We start from the raw sequence: 15,027 nt of genomic DNA, 5'->3' as shown, positions 1-15,027 counted from the left end.
CTTGTTATGTTCTTGTGCTCTTTGAGTCTTTAAATTTTGTTCTTCGTGTTCTTGTGAGTTTTCAAGGTGTTCTTGAGTCTTGTATATGTTTTGATCTTAAAATTTTTAAGTTTGGTGTCTCTTGGTGTTTCCCTCCAAAAATTTTCGAATAACAAGGGTGCTAGATCTAAAAATTTTAAGTCTGTGTCTTTTTTGTGTTTTTTTCTTTCATCATAAAATTCAAAAATCAAAAATCAAGTTCATATTTCAATTTTAAAATTTTATCTTATCATATCTTAGTTGTCAAGTTTTCAAAAATCAAATTTTTCAAAATTAAAAATCATATCTTTTTCAAAATTTTATCATATCTTTTTCAAAATTTAAAAATCTTATTTTATCTTTTTCAAAATTCAAATCATATCTTTTCAAAACTTTTTAATTTCTTATCTTATCTTATATTTTTATTTTTATTTTTTCTTAATTAATATCTTATCTTCTCTCTCTTATTTTTCAAAACCACCTAACTAACTCTTTTCTCTCTTCATTTTCGATAACTAACTCTCATTTTCTCTCTCTTGTTTTTCAAAACCACCTAACTAACTCTCTTCTCTCTTAATTTTCGAAAACTAACTCTCATTTTCTCTCTCTTCTTTTTCAAAACTACCTAACTAACTCTCTTCTCTCTTAATTTTTGAAAATTTCTCTCTCTTCTATTTTCAAAAATTTAACAATTAAATTTTAAATTCTTTTCAAATTAATTAAATAAATAAATAAAAATAAAAAATATTTTAATTCTTATTCAACTCTCCTATCTCTATTTCTTCTTCTTCTCCTTCTACCCTTCTTTAGTATGAACCCAAGCGGGAATGAAAAGTTTAAAAGAACTCTGGGGTCTTATACAAATCCACTACTGACTTCTATGAAAGAAGTATCAGCATACCTCACATCAGAGTTAGGAGCTTTGAAGTGAACCCTCAACTCATTACTCTAGTGCAGCAAAATTGCCGGTATTCTGGGCTTCCTCAGAAAGAACCTACAGAATTCCTGGCTGACTTCTTAAAAATTACTAACACAGTATACAATTAGGGAGTAGACCAAGATGTCTACAGATTATTACTTTTTTCTTTTGCTGTAAAGGACCAAGCAAAAAGGTGGTTAGATAACCAGCCTAAATCGAGTTTAAAAACTTGGAAACAGTTAGTGGAAAAGTTTTTAAACCAATACTTCCCCCTCCCCCAAGAAAGATGACTTAGCTGAGGCTGGACATCCAAGGCTTCAAACGAGAAGATAGTGAATCTCTTTATGATGCTTGGGAGAGGTATAGGAGGATGCTAAGAAAATGTCCCACTGAAATGTTTTCAGAATGGGTACAGTTAGACATCTTCTACTATAGGCTTTCAGATATGGCTAGAATGTCCCTGGACCACTCTGCTGGTGGTTCCATACACATGAGAAAGACCATTCAAGATGCCCAAGAGCTCATTGAGACAGTTTCCATTAATCAGCATCTGTACTCATCTCCTGAGGCCTCTATTAAAAGGAAAGTTTAAGACAGTAGTTGCTGAACCTAACCTTCTAAAGCAGGATGGCCCATTGACTCAGCAGCTGCAAGCCCTATCCCAACAAATACTGGAATTGTAAGTGGCTCTGCGAAAAACTCAGGCTTCTAATAGGAATATAGAAGCCTAGTTGAGTCAAACAAGGCAGCAGTTATCTAAGCAGATAACAGATGAATTCCAGGCCATTTGACTAAGGAGTGGGAAAACCTTAAGCTCCCAACCTCAGCCCAATAAGAACAAAAAGCCCATACAGGATAACCAAATCTCTGCACAAGATGGTTCTGGGCGTTCAAACGACCAGAGAAGTACCATTCTTGGAGTTGAACGCTAGGAATGGATAGAGACTTGACGTTAAACACCAGGAATGGGCAGAGACTGGGCGTTCAAATGCCCAGGGGGGCAGCAGCTTGGGCATTGAACGCCCAAACAAGGGAAGTCAGTCATCTAATGACAACAACCCTGCTAAACAAGGTAGTAACCCCCTTCGAACACACATGGCATTCGGCCTCCATCAACCAAGGTTGATGATTACAAGGCTAAGATGCCATTTCCTCAAAAACGCTGTCAAGAGGAAAGGGATAAACAGTTTATCCGCTTTGCAGAGTATCTCAGAACATTAGAGATAAAGACCCCTTTAGCAGAAGCTCTTGAACAGATACCTTCTTATGCAAAGTTCATGAAGGACATTCTAAGCCATAAGAAGGATTGGAGAGAGACATAAACAGTCCTCCTCACTGAGGAGTGCAGTGCAATCATTTAGAACAGCTTACCAGAAAAGTTTAAAGAACCTGGAAGCTTTATGATACCCTGCACTCTAGGTGATGCTTGTACAAGGACAGCTCTATGTGACCTTGGGGCAAGCATCAACCTAATACATGCTTCACTAATAAAGAAGCTTAGTTTGACTAATGAAGTCAAACCAACCCGCATGTGCCTTCAACTTGTTGATGGTTCTATTAAAATACCATCAGGAGTAGTTGAAGACATGATTGTCAGGGTTGGACCATTTTCCTTTCTCACTGACTTTGTGGTATTGGACATGGAGGGGCACAAGAGTGCATCCCTTATCCTAGGAAGACCTTTCCTAGTTACAGGACGGACCCTTATTGATGTTGAAAAAGGGGAAGTAACCCTAAGAGTCAATGAGGAAAAGTTCGTACTAAATGCTGTCAAGGCTATGTAGCATCCAGACATTCCTGAAGAATACATGAGCATTGACTTTATTGATTCCCTGGTGGAAGAAGTCAACATGGCTGAAAGCTTCAAGGAAAGGCTTGATGATATCCTTGATGATACTCAGCCTGATTCAGAGGAACCTTTGGAAACCTTTGAAGAAAAGGAGAAGCCTCCTAAGCTTGAGCTTAAGCCATTACCTTCCTCCCTGAAATATAAATTTTTGGGAGAGGGAGATACCTATCCTGTGATCATAAGCTCTGTACTAGAGCCACAGGAAGAAGAAGCACTCATTCAAGTGCTTAAAACACATAGGACCGCCCTTGGGTGGACTATAAGTGACCTTAAGGGCATTAGACCTGCCCGATGCATGCATAAAATCCTGTTGGAGGATAATGCCAAACCAGTGGTACAACCACAGAGGCGTTTGAATCCAGCCATGAAGGAAGTAGTGCAGAAGGAGGTCACTAAACTTTATGAGGCTGGGATTATTTATCCCATTTCTGATAGCCAATGGGTGAGTCCTGTCCAAGTTGTTCCTAAGAAGGGAGGAATGACAGTGGTTCACAATGAAAAGAATGAGCTGATCCCAAAAAGGACAGTTACAGGGTGGCGTATGTGTATTGATTATAGAAAACTCAATGACGCCACCAAGAAAGATCACTTTCTTTACCCTTCATTGACCAAATGCTAGAAAGACTGGCAGGTCACGCTTTTTATTGTTTCTTGGATGGATATTTCGGGTACAATCAAATAGAAATAGATCCACAAGATCAAGAGAATATGGTATTCACATGTCCTTTGGGTGTATTTGCCTATAGACGAATGCCATTCAGCCTGTGCAATGCACCTGCCACCTTTCAGAGATGCATGTTGTCCATCTTCTCTCATATGGTAGAAAAATTTCTTGAAGTATTCATGGATGACTTCTCTGTCTATGGAGACTCATTTGACTCCTGTCTTGATCATCTGACCCTGGTCCTGAAAATATGCCAAGAAACAAACCTAGTTCTAAACTGGGAGAAATGTTATTTCATGGTAACTGAAGGCATTGTTCTTGGGCATAGGATCTCAAATAAAGGGATAGAAGTGGATCAAGCTAAGGTGGAAGTGATCGAACGCTTGCCTCCACCTACTAGTGTTAAGGCAATCAGAAGCTTCCTAGGACATACAGGATTCTACAGGCGGTTCATAAAAGATTTTTAAAGGGCTCCTGGCTTTTTCTGCTTGCTTTTTCTTTTTCTTTCTTTCTTTTTTTTTTCTTTCTTTTTTTCGCATTTTTTTTGCAAGCTTTGTTTTTTAATGCTTTTTCTTGCTTCAAGAATCAATTTTATGATTTTTCAGATTATCAATAACATTTCTCTTTTTTCATTATTCTTTTAAGAGCCAACAATTTTAACATTCATGAACTTCACCATAAAAAAATATGCACTGTTCAAGCATTCATTCAGAAAACAAAAAGTATTGCCACCACATCAAAATAATTAAGCTAATTTCAAGATAGAATTCGAAATTCATGTACTTCTTGTTCTTTTGCAAATAAAAATATTTTTCATTTAAGAAAGGTGAAGGATTCATAGGACATTCATAGCTTTAAGACATAGACACTAAACACTTATGATCATGTAATTAAGACACAAACATAGACAAAACATAAAGCATAGAAACCAAAAAACAGAAAAATAAGAACAAGAAAATTAAAGAAGGGGTCCACCTTAGTGATGGCGGCTAGTTCTTCTTCTTGAAGATCTTATGGAGTGCTTGAGCTCCTCTATGTCTCTTCCTTGCCTTTGTTGCTCATCTCTCATGGCCTTTTCATCCTCTCTGATTTCATGGAGGATGATGGAGTGCTCTTGGTGCTCCATCCTTAGTTGCCCCATGTTGGAACTCAATTCTCCTAAAATAGTGTTGAGTTGCTCCCAATAGTTGTGTGGAGGAAAATTCATCCCTTGAGGCATCTCGGAGATTTCTTGATGAGGGACTTCCTTGTGCTCTTGTTGAGGTGCATGAGTGGGCTCTCTTGTTTACTCCATCCTCTTTTTAGTGATGGGCTTGTCCTCTTCAATGAGGATGTCTTCCTCTATGACAATTCCAGCTGAATTGCATAGGTTACAGATGAGATGATGGAAGGCTAACCTTGCTGGTGCGCGAAAATTGTGATTACACTTTAATTATGTAAAATTTATCGCTCTTTCTTTCCCTAGTAATGGCGCCAAAAACATGATGCCAATACCATGGTTCACAACTTCGCACAACTAACCAGCAAGTGCACTGGGTCGTCCAAGTAATACCTTACGTGAGTAAGGGTCGAATCCCACGGAGATTGTTGGTATGAAGCAAGCTATGGTCACCTTGCAAATCTCAGTCAGGTAGGGTTAAATGTGATTGGATTAGATAATTAAAAGATAAATAATAAGGGATAGAAATACTTATGTAATTCATTGGTGAGAATTTCAGATAAGCGAATAGAGATGCTTTTCGTTCCTCTGAACCTCTGCTTTCCTGCTATCTTTATCCAATCAGTCTTACTCCTTTCCATGGCTGACTTTATGTGATACATCACCATTGTGAATGGCTACTTTTGGTCTTCTCTCGGGAAAATGATCCAAATGCCCTGTCACGGCACGGCTAATCGTCTGGAGGCATCACCCTTGTCAATGGCTTCATCTTATCCTCTCAGTGAAAATGGTCAACGCACCCTGTCACGGCACGGCTATTCATCTGTCGGTTCTCGATCATGCTGGAATAGGATTTACTATCCTTTTGCGTCTGTCACTACGCCCAGCAATCGTGAGTTTGGAGCTCGTCACAGTCATTCATTCATTGAATCCTACTCGGAATACCACAGACAAGGTTTAGACCTTCTGGATTCTCTTGAATGCTGCCATCATTCTAGCTTACACCACGAAGATTCCGATTAAGAGATCTAAGAGATACTCATTCAGTCGAAGGTAGAACGGAAGTGGTTGTCAGGCACGCGTTCATAGGGAATGATGATGATTGTCACGTTCATCACATTCAGGTTGAAGAGCGAATGAATATCTTAGAAGCGAAATAAGATGAATTGAATAGAAAACAGTAGTACTTTGCATTAATCTTTGAGGAACAGCAGAGCTCCACACCTTAATCTATGGAGTGTAGAAACTCTACCGTTGAAAATACATAAGTGATAATGGAGTTCATTGGTCTCGGCCCCAGAGGGGGAACCAGAGTAACCATGACTACTATGATCCAAAGATAAAACTCAGGATGTCAAATACAATAGTGAAATGTCCTATTTATAATAAACTAGCTACTAGGGTTTACAGAAGTAAGTAATTGATGCATAAATCCACTTCCGGGGCCCACTTGGTGTGTGCTTGGGCTGAGCTTGAGTGTTGCACGTGTAGAGGTCCTTCTTGGAGTTGAACGCCAGTTTTTGTGCCAGTTTGGGCGTTCAACTCTGGTTTTGGATCCTTTTCTGGCGCTGGACGCTAGATGTGGGCAGAAAGCTGGCGTTGAACGCCAGTTTGAGTCATCTATTCTTGGCCAAAGTATGGACTATTATCCATTGCTGGAAATCCCTGGATGTCTACTTTCCAACGCAATTGGAAGCATGCCATTTTGAGTTCTGTAGCTCTAGAAAATCCACTTTGAGTGCAGGGAGGTCAGAATCCAACAACATCAGCAGTCCTTCTTCAACCTCTGAATCTGATTTTTGCTCAAGTCCCTCAATTTCAGCCAGAAAATACCTGAAATCACAGAAAAACACACAAACTCATAGTAAAGTCCAAAAATATGAATTTAACATAAAAACTAATGAAAACATCCCTAAAAGTAACTAGATCCTACTAAAAACATACTAAAAATAATGCCAAAAAGCGTATAAATTATCCGCTCATCACTTGCCAAAGTAGAGGGCTTGTCCGCCACCTTGTATAGTTCTAGAGGTATGATCTTATGAACTTCCACTTCCTCTCCATTCATGATACTATGGATCATGATATCCCGGTCTATTGTAACTTCAGACCGGTTGCTAGTAGGAATGATATAGCGTTGGATGAACTCCAACCATCCCCTAGCCACGGGTTTGAGGCCAAGCCTTCTTAGTTGAACCAGCTTGCCTCTGAAGTCTCTCTTCCATTGAGCTCCTTTCACATAAATGTCCATGAGGACTTGGTCCAACCTTTGATCAAAATTGACCCTTCTAGTGAAAGGGTGAGGATCTCCTTGCATTATTGGCAAGTTGAATGCCAACCTCACATTTTCCAGATTGAAATCCAAGTAATTCTCCCGAACCATTGTGAGCCAATTCTTTGGGTTCGGGTTCACACTTTGATCATGGTTCTTAGTGATCCATGCATTAGCATAGAACTCTTGAACCATTAAGATTCCGACTTGTTGGATGGGGTTGGTGAGAGCTTTCCAACCTCTTCTCCGAACCTCACGTCGGATCTCTGGATATTCATTCTTTTTGAGCATGAAGGGGACTTCGGGGATCACCCTTTTCTTGGCCACAACATCATAGAAGAGGTCTTGATGGACTTTTGGGATGAATCTCTCCATCTCCCATGACTCGGAGGTGGAAGCAATTTCCTTCCCTTTCCTCTTTCTAGAGGTTTCTCCGGCCTTAGGTGCTATTAATGGTTATGGAAAAACAAAAAGCAGAGCTTTTTCCCACACCAAACTTAAAAGGTTTACTCGTCCTCAAGCAAAAGAAGAAAGAAAGGAGGAGAAGAAGAAGAAATGGAGGAGATAGAGGGGTGTGTTGGATTCGGCCAAGGGGGTTGAAGTGTTTATGACGTGTGAAATTGAAGGAGGTACGGAGGGGGTATTTATAGGGTAAGAAAGAGGGGGAATTTGTGTAAGGGGGTTGGGTTTGGGAGGAAAATGTTTTGAATTTGAATTGTGAGGTAGCTGGAGTTTTATGATGGATGGATGTGAGTGGTGAAGAGATTATGGGGAAGAGGGTTATGGAGAGGTGTTAAGAGGAGAGAGTGAGTTGGGATAGGTGGGGATCCTGTGGGGTCCACAGATCCTAAGGTGTCAAGAAATTCTGCTCCTTGCACCATTCTGGCGTTTAAACGCCCTCTGTGTGCCATTTCTGGTGTTTAACGCCAACTCTGCTACCTTTTCTGGCGTTAAACGCCAGGCTGATGCCCCTTTCTAGCGTTTAACGCCAGCCAGACACTAGACACCCTTTTCTGGCGTTAAACGCCCATTCTGCTATTCTTACTGGCGTTTAAACGCCAGTAAGCCTGTCCTCCAGGATGTGCTATTTTTGATGCTGTTTTTTATTCTGCTTTAATTCTGCAGCTGTTTTTATGACTTCACATGATCATCAACCAAAAGAAAACATAAAATAACAATGGAAAACAAATGTCTATAAAATTAAATATAATTAAATAACATTGGGTTGCCTCCCAATAAGCGCTTCTTTAATGTCAATCAATAGCTTGACAGTGAGCTCTTAGAGAGCTTCATAGAGACTCAGAGCTTAATAGTGGCCTCCCAACACCAAACTTAGAAGTTGAGTGTGGGGGCTCTGTTTGACTCTGTATTGAGAGAAGCTTTTCATGCTTCTTCTCCATGGTTACAGAAGAAGATCCTTGAGCTTTAAACACAAGGTAGTTGGTGCACAAAATTATGATCATCAACAATGGCGCCAAAGACTTGGAGCTCTCAAACGTGAATCACACTTTGTCACAATTCTGTACAACTAACCAGCAAGTGCACTGGGTCGTCCAAGTAATACCTTACGTGAGTAAGGGTCGATCCCACGGAGACTGTCGGCTTGAAGCAAGCTATGATCATCTTGTAAATCTCAGTCAGGTAAATTTAAATGGTTATGGAGGATTGATAATTAAAGATAAATAAAACATAAAATAAAGATAGAGATAGAGATACTTATGTAATTCATTGGTAGGAATTTTAGATAAGCATATGAAGATGCTTTGTTCCTCCTGAACCTCTGCTTTCCTATTGCCTTCTTCCAATCATTCATACTCCTTTCCATGGCAAGCTTTATGTTGGGCATCACCATTGTCAATGGCTACTTCCCGTTCTCTCAGTGAAAATGTTCTACGCACGCTGTCACCGCACGGCTAATCATCTGTCAGTTCTCGATCATGTTGGAATAGGATCCATTGATCCTTTTGCGTCTGTCACACGCCCAACACTCGCGAGTTTGAAGCTCGTCTCAGTCATCCCTTCCCAGATCCTACTCAAAATACCACAGACAAGGTTTAGACATTCCGGATCTCAGGAATGGCCGCCCATAATTCTAGCCTATACCACGAAGGTTCTAATCTTAGATTAGAAACCCAAGAGATACACATTCAAGCTTGTTTGCATGTAGAACAGAAGTGGTTGTCAGGCACGCGTTCATAGGTGAGAATGGTGATGAGTGTCACATAATCATCACATTCATCATGTTCTTGAGTGCGAATGAATATCTTAGAGAAGAAGTAGGCGTGAATTGAATAGAAAAACAGTAGTACTTTGCATTAATTCATGAAGAACAGCAAAGCTCCACACCTTAATCTATGGTGTGTAGAAACTCCACCGTTGAAAATACAAAAGTGATAATGGTGGTCATTGGCTTCGGCCCCAGAGAGGGAACCCGAAGAACCAAGATGAAAATACAATAGTAAAAGGTCCTATTTATAGAGAACTAGTAGCCTAGGGTTTACAGAAATAAGTAATTAATGCAGAAATCTTCTTCCGGGCCCACTTGGTGTGTGCTTGGACTGAGCATTGAAGCTTTCATATGTAGAGACTTTTCTTGCAGTTAAACGCCAGCTTTTGTGCAAGTTTGGGCGTTTAACTCCAACTTTTGTGCCAGTTCTGGCGTTTTGACGCCAGAATTTTTAAGCTGACTTGGAACGCCAGTTTGGGCCATCAAATCTTGGGTAAAGTATGGACTATTATATATTGCTGGAAAGCCCAGGATGTCTACTTTCCAACGCAATTGAGAGTGCGCCAATTGGGCTTCTGTAGCTCCAGAAAAATCACTTCGAGTGCAGGGAGGTCAAAATTCAACAGCATCTGCAGTCCTTTTTCAGCCTCTGAATCAGATTTTTGCTCAGGTCCCTCAATTTCAGCCAGAAAATACCTGAAATCACAGAAAAATACACAAACTCATAGTAAAGTCCAGAAATGTAATTTTTAAATAAAAACTAATAAAAACATAATAAAAACTAACTAAAACATACTAAAAATAATGCCAAAAAGCGTATAAATTATCCGCTCATCACAACACCAAACTTAAATTGTTGCTTGTCCCCAAGCAACTAAAAATCATATAGGATAAAAAGAATAGAATGTACAATGAATTCCAAAAATATCTATGAAGATCAGTATTAATTAGATGAGCGGGGCTTTTAGCTTTTTGCTTCTGAACAGTTTTGGCATCGCACTTTATCCCTTGAAGTTCAAAATGATTGGCATCTATAGGAACTCAGAATCCAGATAGTGTTATTGATTCTCCTAGTTAAGTATGTTGATTCTTGAACACAGCTACTTTATGAGTCTTGGCCGTGACCCTAAGCATTTTATTTTCCAGTATTACCACCGGATACATAAATGCCACAGACACATGACTGGGTGAACCTTTTCAGATTGTGACTCAGCTTTGCTAAAGTCCCCAGTGAGAGGTGTCCAGGGCTCTTAAGCACACTCTTTTTGCTTTGGACCACGACTTTAACCGCTCAGTCTCAAGTTTTCACTTGACACCTTCACGCCACAAGCACATGGTTAGGGACAGCTTGGTTTAGCCGCTTAGGCCAAGATTTTATTCCTGTGGGCCCTCCTATCCACTGATGCTCAAAGCCTTGGATCCTTTTTATTTTACCCTTGCCTTTTGGTTTAAAGGGTTATTGGCTTTTTCTGCTTGCTTTTTCTTTTTCTCTTTTTTTTTCTTTTTTTTTTCGCATATATCCTTTTTTTCTGCAAGCTTTTCACTGCTTTTTCTTGCTTTAAGAATCAATTTTATGATTTTTCAGATTATCAAATAACATTTTTCCTTTTCCATCATTCTTTCAAGAGCCAACAATTTTAACATTCATGAATCAACAATATAAAAAATATGCACTGTTCAAGCATTCATTCAGAAAGACAAAAGTATTGCCACCACATCAAAATAATTAAACTGTTTTAAAATTTGAAATTCATGCACTTCTTTTTTTTCTTTTTCAATTAAAATCATTTTCCATTTAAGAAAGGTGATGGATTCATTTTCATAGCTTTAAGGCATAGACACTTAGACACTAATGATCATGTAATAAAGACACAAATATAAATAAACATAAAGCATAATTTTCGAAAAACAGAAAATAAAGAACAAGAAAATTAAAGATCGGGTCCACCTTAGTGATGGCGGCTTGTTCTTCCTCTTGAAGATCTTATGGAGTGCTTGAACTCCTCAATGTCTCTTCCTTGCCTTTGTTGCTCCTCTCTCATGGTTCTTTGGTCTTCTCTAATTTCATGGAGGAGGATAGAATGCTCTTGGTGCTCCACCCTTAGTTGTCCCATGTTGGAACTTAATTCTCCTAGGGAGGTGTTGATTTGCTCCCAATAGTTTCGTGGAGGAAAATGCATCCCTTGAATGTGATGATTATGTGACGCTCATCATCATTCTCACTTATGAACACGTGTCTGACAAACACTTCTGTACTACCTGCAAACAAGCTAGAATGAATATCTCTTGGATATCTAATACAGGGGACCGAGTCCGAGTTATTAGCATCTTCGTGGTATAAGTTAGAACCCATGGATGGCCATTCCTGAGATCCGGAAAGTCTAAACCTTGTCTGTGGTATTCCGAGTAGGATCTGGGAAGGGATGGCTGTGACGAACTTCAAACTCGCGAGTGCTGGGCGTAGTGACAGACGCAAAAGGATAGTAAATCCTATTCCAGTATGATCGAGAACCTCCAGATGATTAGCCATGCCGTGACAGAGCATTTGGACCATTTTCACAGAGAGGATGGGATGTAGCCATTGACAACGGTGATGCCCTTACAGAAAGCTTGCCATGGAGAGGAGTAGGACTGATTGGATAAAGACAGCAGGAAAGCAGAAGTTCAGAGGAACGAAAGTATCTCTATACGCTTATCTGAAATTCTCACCAATGAATTACATAAGTATTTCTATCTTTTCTATTTATTTATTATCATTATTCGAAAACTCCATACCCATTTGATATCCGCCTGACTGAGATTTACAAAGTGACCATAGCTTGCTTCATACCAACAATCTCCGTGGGATCGACCCTTACTCACGTAAGGTTTTATTACTTGGACGACCCAGTGCACTTGCTGGTTAGTTGTGCGAAGTTGTAAAGTTATGTTTGGACCATGGTATTGTGCACCAGTTTTGGCGCCATTGCCAGGGAGAGAACGAGCAACAAATTTTACAACCTCAGAGTAACAATTTCGCATACCAAGTTTTTGGCGCCGTTGCCGGGGATTGTTCGAGTTTGGACAACTGACGGTTCATCGTGTTGCTCAGATTGGGTAATTTTCTTCTTATTTTGTTTTCAAAAAGTTTTCAAAATTTTTTCAAAAATATTTTCTTCTTTTTTTTTCCCAATTAATATTCGAAAAAAAAAATAATATTTTCAAAAAAAAAATCTTTCAAAAATTTCTCATCTGTTTTCGAAAATCATTCTAAAATTTTTTAAGAATGAATTCTAGAGTTTCATGAAGCATGTGAAGCCTGGCTGGCTGTAAAGCCATGTCTAAATTTATTTGGACTGGGGCTTCCAACCCAACATTATCAAGAGCAAGCCAGTTGTTGCTAATCCACCTGCTGTTGTTCCTGATCCACCTAATTTACTTCTAAAGCTTGGCTGGCTATTAAGCCATGCCTAACCCTCATATTGGAGCTTTAGACTAAGAGTACAAGATTCCTGGAATTCATATTAAAAATTTTGGAATCCTTATTTTTCTTTTTCACATTAATTTTTGAAAAATCCAAAAAAAAATTCATAAAATCATAAAAATAAAAAAAATTATTTTGTGTTTCTTGTTTGAGTCTTGAGTCAATTTCAAGTTTGGTGTCAATTGCATTTTTTCTAAAAATTTTATGCATTTTTCGAAAATTCATGTATTCATAGTGTTCTTCATGATCTTCAAGTTGTTCCTGGCCAGTCTTCTTGTTTGATCTTGATGTTTTCTTGTTTTGTGTCTTTTCTTATTTTTCATGTGCATTTTGCATTCATAGTGTCTGAACATGAAAGATTTCTAAGTTTGGTGTCTTGCATGTTTTCTTTGCATTGAAAATTTTTCAAAAATATGTTCTTGATGTTCATCATGATCTTCAAAGTGTTCTTGGTGTTCATCTTGACATTCATAGTGTTCTTGCATGCATCATGTGTTTTGATTCATAATTTTCATGTTGTGAGTCATTTTTTTATGTTTTTCTCTCTCATCATTAAAAATTCAAAAATAAAAAAAATATCTTTCCTTTTTCACTCATAAATTTCGAAAATTTGGATTGACTTTTTCAAAAATTTTTAAAATCTAGTTGTTCTTATGAGTCAAATCAAATTTTCAATTTAAAAATCTTATCTTTTTCAAAATCTTTTTCAAAAATCAAATCTTTTTCATTTTTCTTATTTATTTTCGAAAATTTTAAAAATATTTTTTAAAAATCTTTTCTTAATTTTATCTTATAATTTTCGAAAATATTCTCATTAATTAATGTTTTGATTCAAAAATTTCAAGTTTATTACTTGTTTGTCAAGAAAAATTCAAACTTTAAGTTCTAGAATCATATCTTGTGATTTCTTGTGAGTCAAGTCATTAATTATGATTTTAAAAATCAAATCTTTTTCAAAACTAATTCTAATCATATCTTTCTATCATATCTTTTTTCTAAATCTTATCTTTTTCAAAAATTTGATTTTCAAATATCTTTTCTAACTTCTTATCTTCTTATCTTTTCAAAATTGATTTTCAAATCTTTTTCAACTAACTAATTGACTTTTTGTTTGTTTCTTATCTTTTTCAAAACTACATAACTAACTCTCTCTCTCTCTCTAATTTTTGAAAATACCCTCCCTCATTTTCAAAAATTCTTTTTAATTAACTAATTGATTCAAATTTAAATTTTAATTTATTTCTTCTTTTAATTTTCGAAAATCCTTCTCTCTCATCTCCTTCTATTTATTTATTCATCTACTAACACTTCTCTCCCATCCAAAAATTCGAACACTACCTCCCTCTCTGTGTTCGAGTTTTTCCTCTTCTCTTCTTTACATTACATTCTTTTCTTCTTCTACTCACAAAGGGGAACCTCTATACCTGGGTAAAAAGGATCCCTATTATTATTATTTTTCTGTTCCCTCTTTTTCATATGAGCAGGAGCAAGAACAAGAACATTCTTGTTGAAGCAGACCCTGAACCTGAAAGGACTCTGAAGAGGAAACTGAGAGAAGCTAAAATACAACAATCCATAAATAACCTTACAGAAATTTTCGAACAGGAAGAGGATATGGCAGCCGAAAATAATAATAATGCAAGGAGAATGCTTGGTGACTTCACTGCACCTAATTCCAATTTACATGGAAGAAGCATCTCAATTCCTGCCATTGGAGCAAACAATTTTGAGCTGAAACCTCAATTAGTTTCTCTGATGCAGCAAAACTACAAGTTTCATGGACTTCCATCTGAAGATCCTTTTCAGTTCTTAACTAAATTTTTGCAGATTTGTGATACTGTTAAGACTAATGGAGTAGATCCTGAAGTCTACAGGCTCATACTTTTCCCGTTTGCTGTAAGAGACAGAGCTAGAGTGTGGTTGGACTCTCAACCCAAAGATAGCCTAAACTCTTGGGATAAGCTAGTCAAGGCTTTCTTAGCCAAGTTCTTTCCTCCTCAAAAGCTGAGTAAGCTTAGAGTGGATGTTCAAACCTTCAGACAGAAGGAAGGTGAATCCCTCTACGAAGCTTGGGAGAGATACAAGGAACTGACCAAAAAGTGTCTTTCTGATATGCTCTCAGAATGGACCATCCTGGATATATTCTATGATGGTCTGTCTGAATTAGCTAAGATGTCATTGGATACTTCTGCAGGTGGATCCATTCACCTAAAGAAAATGCCTGCAGAAGCTCAAGAACTCATTGACATGGTTGCTAATAACCAGTTCATGTACACTCCTGAGAGGAATCCTGTGAGTAATGGGACACCTCAGAAGAAGGGAGTTCTTGAAATTGATACTCTGAATGCCATATTGGCCCAGAATAAAATATTGACTCAGCAAGTCAATATGATTTCTCAGAATCTGAATGGAATGCAACCTGCATCCAACAGTACTCAAGAGGCATCTTCTGAAGA

The 15,027-nt window shown here is 38.1% G+C and overlaps 1 non-coding gene across 1 annotated transcript; it reads right to left on the bottom strand.

Annotated features, from left to right (window-relative positions):
- Positions 1-14,581: 14,581 nt before the first annotated feature.
- On the bottom strand, positions 14,582-14,689 carry LOC148553147 (small nucleolar RNA R71). The gene has a single exon (XR_015893494.1). It is a non-coding gene; the product is annotated as a small nucleolar RNA R71 (small nucleolar RNA).
- Positions 14,690-15,027: the final 338 nt, after the last annotated feature.

The sequence above is a fragment of the Arachis ipaensis genome, chromosome B7 (assembly GCF_059453495.1).
Source record: "Arachis ipaensis isolate K30076 ecotype BB chromosome B7, ASM5945349v1, whole genome shotgun sequence".
Taxonomy (NCBI): Eukaryota; Viridiplantae; Streptophyta; class Magnoliopsida; order Fabales; family Fabaceae; genus Arachis; species Arachis ipaensis.
The sequence above is the reverse complement of the archived record's forward strand: the minus strand, read 5'-3'. Positions and strand labels throughout refer to the sequence as shown.